We start from the raw sequence: 9400 nt of genomic DNA, 5'->3' as shown, positions 1-9400 counted from the left end.
CTTAATTTCTCCTTGTTCTTTTTTTTTTTTTTAATTTGTTTGTATTTCTTACAACCTTTTAATGTAGAATGTGACTTGAGCACTACATTTCCACTCACGGAACTTGTGGAGTTACTTCTACAACAGCTTTACAACACGCCTAACTAAGTAGGCTGAGAATGTCGCTACTCTAAACAATGCTCCTCTTTGGAAAACAAGACCTATACATGGTTACTCCCATCTGATTGGTTTAACTACTAGTTTCTAGAGGCCTGGTACATGCAGCTGGTAACTACAGGGGACAGAAGATTTAAAAAGTAGATCCTAGAGGGTGAAAGCTGTTTTAACCAACATTTCTCTTTAAAACATCAAGGTATAGCTCAGAACACTTCAGTGACAGACAAATCCGCTTGGTAGCTAAACACTTTAGACCACAGTTAATGTTAGGTTACGCACACCTCACAACAAGGTCACCTTGTCCGGTTACAATGAGCCGGTGTGGCACTAGGGAAGAAAAACTAGCTGGGCTTTAGTTCCTACACATCACAGTATCACACTCGAACAAAAAGAAATCTTATCTTCCCCTTAAGTAGTTATTGTCATGCCATACTAATTCTTAAAATGTTAATTAAACTAAAGAAAAACATAAAAAGTATCGAATACATATACAAGTCATTCTCGCAGCACCTAGTCAACCTCCTCCATGTGCGACATGTCGTCGTCACCTTCCAGGGGTGGCATCTCCTCGGTCATGGCTGCACTGCTGTCGTCAGGGATGGGGTCGTCTTCATCAATACCGAGACCAAGCTTGATCATCCTGTAGATCCTGTTGGCATGCGTCTGCGGATCTTCCAGACTGAAGCCAGAGGACAGGAGCAATGTCTCGTAGAGCAGGATGACCAGGTCTTTCATAGACTTGTCCTTCTTGTAGGCCTTGGCCTTCTGCAGTAAGGTCTCGATGATGGAGTGGGTGGGGTTGATTTCCAGGTGCTTCTTCGCAGCTATGTAGCCCATGGTGGAGTTATCTCTCAAGGCCTGGGCCTTCATGATCCTCTCCATGTTTGCCCTCCAGCCATATGTGCTTGTCATGATGCAGCACGGACAGATTACCAGTTGGTTTGATACGACCACCTTTTCAACTTTTTTCTCTAAGATGTCCTTCATGATCTTGCACAGGTTTTCAAACTTTGTCTTTTTCTCTTGCTGTTTCTTTTTCTCTTCTTCATCTTCTGGAAGTTCCAAGCCTTCTTTGGTCACAGATACCAACATCTTTCCCTCAAACTCCTTCAGCTGGATGCAGTACTCGTCAATGGGCTGGATCATATAAATCACTTCCAGGCAGTGTTTCCAAAGATGCTCCACGAAGGCTGAGTTCTCATCTGTAATGTAATAGATGAGTTTCTGGTTCTCCTTCATTCTGGTGCAGTAGTCCTTGAGAGACACCATCTCGTCACCAGAGGCAGACATGTAATAGTGCAACAGTTCTCAGAGTTTCTTCCAATTCTGAGAGTCCTTGTGGATGCCAAGCTTGATGTTTTTGGAGAACTGCTCATAAAACTTTTTGTAGTTCTCTTTGTCTTTGGCCAGTTCGGTGAAGAGTTATAAGCACTTCTTGACCAAGTCCTTTCTGACAACCTTTAAAATTTTGCTTTGCTGAAGCATCTCATGGGAAATATTTAGAGGAAGATCCTCAGAGTCCACCACACCTCTGATGAAATTCAGATACTCTGGGATGAGCTCCTCACAGTTATTCATGATGAAAACGCTGCAAACATACAACTTAATGTTGTTCTTTTTCTTTCTGTTCTCGAATAGGTCAAAGGGAGCATGTCTTGGCACAAAGAGAAGAGCTCAGAACTCCAACTGTCCTTCCACAGAAAAATGCTTCACTGACAAGTGATCCTCCATTGGTCAAACTCATAGAATTCTCCATACTCTTCATTGGTAATATCGGGGTTGTAGGTCCAAATAGGCTTTGTCTTGTTCAATTCTTCCTGATCAATGTACTTCTCCTTGATCTTCTTTTTCTTCTTCTTGTTGCCATCCTTCTTCTCCTCCTCTTCCTCATCAGAACCAACATCTTCTATCTCAGGTTTGTCATCAGACTACTCTTCCTTTTCTTTTTCCTGCTCTTTCTCTTCCTTTCTTTCAGCCTCATCATTGTTCACCTCTTTATCACGTTCCTTCTCCACAAACAGAGTGATGGGGTAGCCAATGAACTGGGAGTTCTTCTTCATGATCTCCTTTATCCTCCTCTCCTCCAGGTACTCTGTCTGGTCTTCTTTCAGGTGTAGGATAACCTTCGTTCCGGACCCACAAGTTTGCGTGTGTCGGTGCAGACTGTGAACAAGCCCCCTGCAGAGGACTCCCAGGTGTACTGCTCATCGTTGTTGTGCTTGGTGATCACCATCACCTTCTCGGCCATCAAGTAGGCTGAATAGAACCCAGCCCCGAACTGGCCAATCATAGAGATATCTGCACCCGCCTGCAGAGCTTCCATGAATGCTTTGGTCCCCGACTTGGCGATGGTGCCCAGGTCGGCCTTGGCCATGCCAATCCCGGTATCCACGATGGTGAGGGTCTGGTCCTGCTTGTTCTGGATGAGGTTGATATGCAGCTCCTTCCCCGAGTCGAGCTTGCTGGGGTTGGTCAGGCTCTTGTATTGGATTTTGTCCAGAGCGTCGGGAGAGTTGGAGATCAGCTCCTGGAGGAAGATCTCCTTGTTTAAGTAGAAGGTGTTGATGATCAGCGACATCAACTGTGTGATCTCTGCCTGGAAGGTGAATGTCTCCACCTCCTCCTCCTCCATTGGCTGGTCTTGGGTCTGGGTTACCTCAGGCATCTTTTTTTTTTTTTTTTTTTTAAGATTTTATTTATTTATTTGTCAGAGAGAGAGCGAGCGAGAGCGAGCACAGGCAGACAGAGTGGAAGGCAGAGTTAGAGGGAGAAGCAGGCTCCCTGCGGAGCAAGGAGCCCGATGTGGGACTCGATCCCAGGACACTGGGATCATGACCTGAGCCGAAGGCAGCTGCTTAACCAACTGAGCCACCCAGGCATCCCCTCAGGCATCTTGACTAAAGGATCGCACGGGTCCGAGAGGATGCAGCACCAGGACGCAGGAGCAACTCTCTCCTCATTCTTGTGGATGCTTTGTCTTCGTTGACAGCTTTTGTTTCTTTCAGCATTTTAAATGTCAATCCACTTCCTTCTGGTCTCCATAGTTTCTGAAAACAAATCAGCTTTGAGATGTACAATATGTTGATTTAATACTTTTATTTATTATGACTTGATCGCCATTGTATCATTAGTTAATACCTCTATCATGCCATGTAATTATTATTTCTTTCTTGTGTCGGGAATAATGAAGTATAGCAAGTTTAATGTATATAATATTATTGCTTATAGTCACTATGTTTCATTAGATCTCCAGGACTTATTTATCTACTAGTTGCAAGTTTGTACCCTTAAACAACATCTGTCCCATTTTTCCTTTTTTTTAAATTTTTTTATTTTTTGAGAGACGTCCAAACTGTTCCATAGTAGCTGAACCAATCTACATTCTAACCAATAGCATATAAGGGCTCCCTTTCTCCACATCCTTGCCAACACTTGCTATCTGCTACATTCTTGATTATAGCTATTCTAGCAGGTGTGAGGTAATATCTCATTGTGGTTTTGATTTGGATTTCCCTGATGATTAATGATTTTGAACATTCTCTCATATACCTGTTGGCCATTTAGGCGATGTGATCTTACAATAGAAAAATCTAAAGATGTCAAAAATAGGTTGTTAGAAGTAAAATGTCTATACTATCTAAAGCAATCTACACATTTAATGCAATCCTTATCAAAATATCACCAGTGTTTTTCACAGAGTTAGAAAAAACAATCTTAAAATTTGTATAGAACCACAAAAGACCCTCAAAAGACACAGCAGGTCTGAAAAAGAAAAGCAAAACTGGAGACATCACAATTTTAGACTTCAAGCTGTATTACAAAGCTATAATCATCAAGGCAGTACAGTACTGGCACAAAAACACACACACACAGATCAATGGAACAGAATAGAGAACCCAGTAATGGACCCACAACTATATGGTAAACTAATCTTCTACAACATTGATTTTCCCAATGGCAAAACACAGTCTCTTCAAAACATGTTGGAAAAACTGGACAGCAACATGCAGAAGAATGAAACTGGACCACTTTCTTACACCTTACACCAAAAATAAATTCAAATGGATGAAAGATCTTAATGAGAGACAGGAAACAATCAAAACCCGAGAGGAGAACACAGGGAGAAACCTCTTTGAAGTCAGCCACAGCCACCTCTTAGAAGACTTTATATTTTTAAGATGTTAATACTGGGGGCACCTGGGTGGCTTAGTCCTTAAGCATCTGCCTTCAGCTCAGGTCATGATCCCAGGGTTCTGGGATTGAGTCCTGCATTGGGCTCCCTGCTCAGCCAGAAGCCTGCTTCTCCCTCTCACACTCCCCCTGCTTTTATTCCCTCTCTTGCTGTGTCTCTCTCTGTCAAATAAATAAATAAAAATCTTTAAAAAAATAAAAGTTTAAAAAAAATAAGATTGTTAATACTACTCAAAGCAATCTACAGATTCAATGCAATACCTACAAAAATCCTAACGACATTTTTTTCCAGAAATGGAAAGATCCATCCTAAAATTTACATAGGAGGGAAACCTACTAATATAATATACAATAAAGAACAATTTTAAAATTATTTATTTTTATTTCAGAACATTAAATACACATATATTGGAGATCTTTTGACTGTGTTCCATGTGTATTTTTCTTATCCATTTTTCAAATTTCTTCTTAATTTTCATTTATTTCCATTAACTTTCCCATATTTTTATTGTCTATTTTTCTTATTTTTCTTTTGATTATCTCATAATTAAGCTTTCATTTATTAAATAATTTTTGTCCTCCCCCCCCATTTACTTTCTGTTTTTTCATTTTGTATCTTCCTGTTGTTTTATGATATCTTCTGAGTTTTTGAATTTCTATTTCATGGTGCTTGTATCTGGTATTTATTGCAACAATAATACAGTATAACAAATCATTTCAAAACTTAGTGGCTAAAACAGGTCTATGAGTCTGCAAGCATCTCAGGTCTGCTATTTGGGCCAGATTGAGATCATCTTAACTGAGCTCACTTTTGTGTCTTTGTTGGGTTGGCAGGTAGACTATAGGCTAGCAGGTCTAACTCAGCCGAGATGTCTTAACATCCACCCATGCAATCTCTCATTGTTCAGTAGGCTATCAAAAGATTGTTCTCAGAACACAGGTGAAAGAATAACAGAACAATCAGAAATGATTGAAGAGTTTAATCAAGCCTCTGTGGATATCATTCTAACATCCCATTGGTTAAACCAAGTCACGTAGCAATACTAACAGTCAGAATGGGATGGGACCACAAGATTATAGGGCAAAGGTCATGAAAAGAGGCAGACTATTATTTAAGTCCATTAAGGCAATAAATATGGCACACTGAATAACATTGTTTTGTTATATTCCTTTGGCTTTGAGTTAGTATTTTTCTGGAGTTATTTTTTCTGCCATATATTTCAATTCTCATTTTCTATTTTTAAGCTTTTAAGTTTTTTCCTTATATTATTATGTTTAAAAAGCTGTAGTTTTATTTCTCTTATTCATATTTGATTATTCTAAATTTTTCCTCACCAGCTACTAACATAAAAATGCTATGAGGGTGATCATTGGGTGGGTTTTTCAATTTCTTTATTTCTTCCATTATTGACATGATGAAAAAAAAAACTTTTTGAAATATAAACCCCTCATCTGTAAACTATAAAAAGTGTCTTCCATTTTCCTTAACAAATTTGAATAAGAGAAAATATTTAAAAATATTTTGCAGTGTTCACAATAAGATGTATGTCATCTTCTATGATGTTGTAATTGTACTCTTATGCATATAGCCCACATAAATTCTTGCTTATTTGACCAGGATACATTTTCAAGAATGCCCATAGCAGGAATATTTATAATAGCCCAAATATGAAAATATCCTGAAAGTTTATTACAATATAACAGGTAAATGAATTATGAAATCATCTTGCTATGAAATCCATTCAACAATGAATAAGTTGCAATGAAAATCAATAATATGAACAAAATTTTTATAAAAAATTTGTTTATTTATTTGAGAAGGGGTGCCTGGGTGGCTCAGTGGGTTAAAGCCTCTGCCTTCAGCTTGGGTTGTGATCCCAGGATCCTGGCATCAAGCCCCATATCGGGCTCTCTGCTCAGCAGGTAGCCTGCTTCCCCCTGTCTCTCTCTGCCTGCTTCTCTGCCTACTTGTGATCTCTGTCTGTCAAATAAATAAAATCTTCAAAAAAAAAATAGAAAAAAATATTTGAGAGAGAAAGAGAGAGAGAGAGAGAGCGTAAGTGGAGGGTAGGGGAGAGAGCAGAGGGAGAGGGAAAGAGGGAATCAAGCAGACTCTCTGCAGATGGTGGAGTCCAGTGCAGGACCCTGACACCATGAGCAGAAATCAAGAGTCAAATACTTAACCACCTGACTGAATCACCCAAGAGCCCACATAAACAAATCTTAAAGATATAATAATCATGAATAAAATAACAAGATATAGCTAAATGCATCATGTATAATTTCAATTATATGTCATTCAAAAATAGTGATATTAGACAATATTATTTAGATATGAGTAGTTAAAAGACAAAGGTGTGAATTCTATTAAAGTCAGGATATTAGTACTGTTGAAGGAAGGGAGTAATGACTGGACATGTTGAAGGTATGGGGTTCTTGTTATTTTCTATGTTATCACCCTGGTTTGGGTTTATATGAGAGTTCATTTTATAAGACTGCTATGTTTGCAAGGTCTGTTATATATCAAAGTAGAAATACTGAAAATACATTTGGATATATGAGTCTGGAATTTAGAGAAGTCTAGCCTGTAGTATAAATTTAAGGAGTCTTTGGTGTGCAGACATAATATAAAGCATAAATCTAAATGAGATATATAACAATGTGTTTAGGAAGTGGTTTCTCTTGGATTGAATTATGTTTCCTCAAAACTAACATGTTCAAATCCTCCCAGTACCTGAGAATGTGACCTTATTTGGAAATAGGGTCAGTGGAGGTATAATTAATTAGAATGAGGTCATACTAGAGTAGAGTGAGCCTTTAATCCAGTATGACCTGAACTTATTATACAAATGGGACATTTAGACATGGCTAGGACAGAGAAAGAATGTCATCTGAATATGAAGGCAGAGTGAGGCGATATGTCTACAAGCCAAAGAACACCAGATTGCCAGCATACCACCAGAAGCTAGGAGAGGCATGTGACAAATTCTCCTTCATAGCACTCAGAAGGAACCAATCTGCCAATAACTTGATCTTGGACTTCTAGCTTCCAGAACTGTTAGAAAATAAATTTTGGCGCGCGCGCGGGGTGGGGGGGTACTTGCATAGCTCAGTAAGTTAAGCATTTGCTTTCTGCTTAGGTCATGATCTCAGGGTCCTGCAACAGGCTCTCTATTCAGCAGGGAATCTGCCTTCTTCCTCTGCCCTTTGCCCCCTACCCCTACTCATGTGCATGTTCTCTCTCTCAAATACAAATTAAAATCTAAAAAAAGAAAGAAAGAAAGAAAAGAAAAAAGAAATTTTGATTATTTAAACCACTCAGTTTCTGGTAGTTTGTTATAGCCACCCTAGTAAACCAATATACCTTCCAAGACTAAAACCCAACATTAAAAGGCTCAAAAAATGGAAAAGAACTAAAAAAGGAGGTCAGTGTGATAGGATGAAAACCTTTAGAAGATGAGGCCCTAGAATCTAAGGGGTGAGTTACAAAAGGAAGGACTGGTCAAGTGTATCAAAGTTGTATGGGAACTAAGAATTAATCCTTGGGTTTCACAAAGTTAAGGCATCAGTGACATGACTGAGTAAATTTTGATGGAAAAGCTGAAGGCAAATGCCATTGAAGGATGTTTAAGATAGAATAAGAATAAGAAGAGAGTCCTTGAATATGCCTAGCATTGTCACAGTTCTCATATGGAGTTTATAGAGCAGCAGAGAAATGGTGCAGTAACTGCAGATTTAATTGGGATTGGAAATGTTTTAACATGGAAGGAAAAAGTATACCTTTGTACACTCATGTGAGTGATCTAATAGGGTAGGATAAATTGATTTTTTTAGAGTTACCAGACTACAGTCATCAAAGAGACCAAAGGAGATGGTATTTGGTAAGGAAACTAAGCACGCTGCCCTTAGAAATAGGAAGAAGGAGAGGTGCCTGGGTGACTCAGGCACTGAAGCTTCCAATTCTTGAGTTGGACTCAGGTCATGATCTCAGGGCTGTGAGACTGAGCCCTGCACTGGACTTTGCACTGGGCCTGGAGCCTACTTAAGATTCTCCTCTCTTCCTCTCCCTCTGCCCCTCCACCTCACTAACAGAAAGAAAGAAAGAAAGAAAGAAAGAAAGAAAGAAAGAAAGAAAGAAAGAAAGAAAGAGAAAGATTCATTCATAAACTAATTCCTTTATGAATTCATTCATAAAAGGAAAAGGGACAGTGGCAAAGTAGTAATTCAAAGCATGTAGACATGTATATATGGTGGGAGCTGGTGGAAATTCTCTACACACCTAAAAATAAAAACTAAGCTAAATAGGACTTAAGCTTTCTAGAATGAACAGGTGTCAAGGTTTCAAGAAAACGGGAAAGGTTTGAAAAGCCCAGGAAAGTGAGTGAACAGATTGGAGGAATGTAAAATAAGTGTTTAGCAACAGCAAGGGACTGTTTGAGATTAGTGGTCTTGAATGCGTTGTGAGGACACTTAATATAGTTATTAGTTTTCTCCCCAGCCATATTCAGCTGGTTTGTTCAGCTGGCCTTTCCTTGAGGGCCAGGTGGAGAGAATAAGAGACGGAGCAGCAGTCACTGGCATCTTGCAGTGGCTGTGGTGAGATGGAAACAGCTGGGAGTCCAATTTAGAATACATTTTCAGAAACCTCTTATTTGCCAACAGTGGTATTAGTAGAATTCCTTTAATAAGAGTCTTCCCAGAAAGAATGCTAAATAAATCTTCATTTTTCTTTTAATTATGGCAGATTTATCGTGAAGAAATCTCCACATAATAAGGCACATCTGTTTAAATAATGATTAAAATGTTAGAAGGATATTATAAATCCACATTATAGTAGTAACAAAAACAGTAACTATCAATCGTACTGCAAATTACTGTTAACAACGTGCTTTGCACATACAGTCTTTTGTTTATGTTTCGTACCTTCATTAAGAGGTATTATTATCTTCACGTTACTTATAAGGAAACTGAGTTTCAGAAAGATTATTTTGAGTGATTTGTGACAATCACTGCATATCTCTTAATTGTTGCCTAACCATTAAAATTTTAGAGT

The 9400-nt window shown here is 38.8% G+C and overlaps 1 pseudogene; it reads right to left on the bottom strand.

Annotated features, from left to right (window-relative positions):
* Nucleotides 1-666: 666 nt before the first annotated feature.
* Nucleotides 667-2824, bottom strand: LOC131811298 (heat shock protein HSP 90-alpha-like; annotated as a pseudogene).
* Nucleotides 2825-9400: the final 6576 nt, after the last annotated feature.

The sequence above is a fragment of the Mustela lutreola genome, chromosome 11, assembly GCF_030435805.1.
Source record: "Mustela lutreola isolate mMusLut2 chromosome 11, mMusLut2.pri, whole genome shotgun sequence".
Lineage (NCBI taxonomy): Eukaryota > Metazoa > Chordata > Mammalia > Carnivora > Mustelidae > Mustela > Mustela lutreola.
This window is presented reverse-complemented; position numbering and strand designations above follow the sequence as displayed.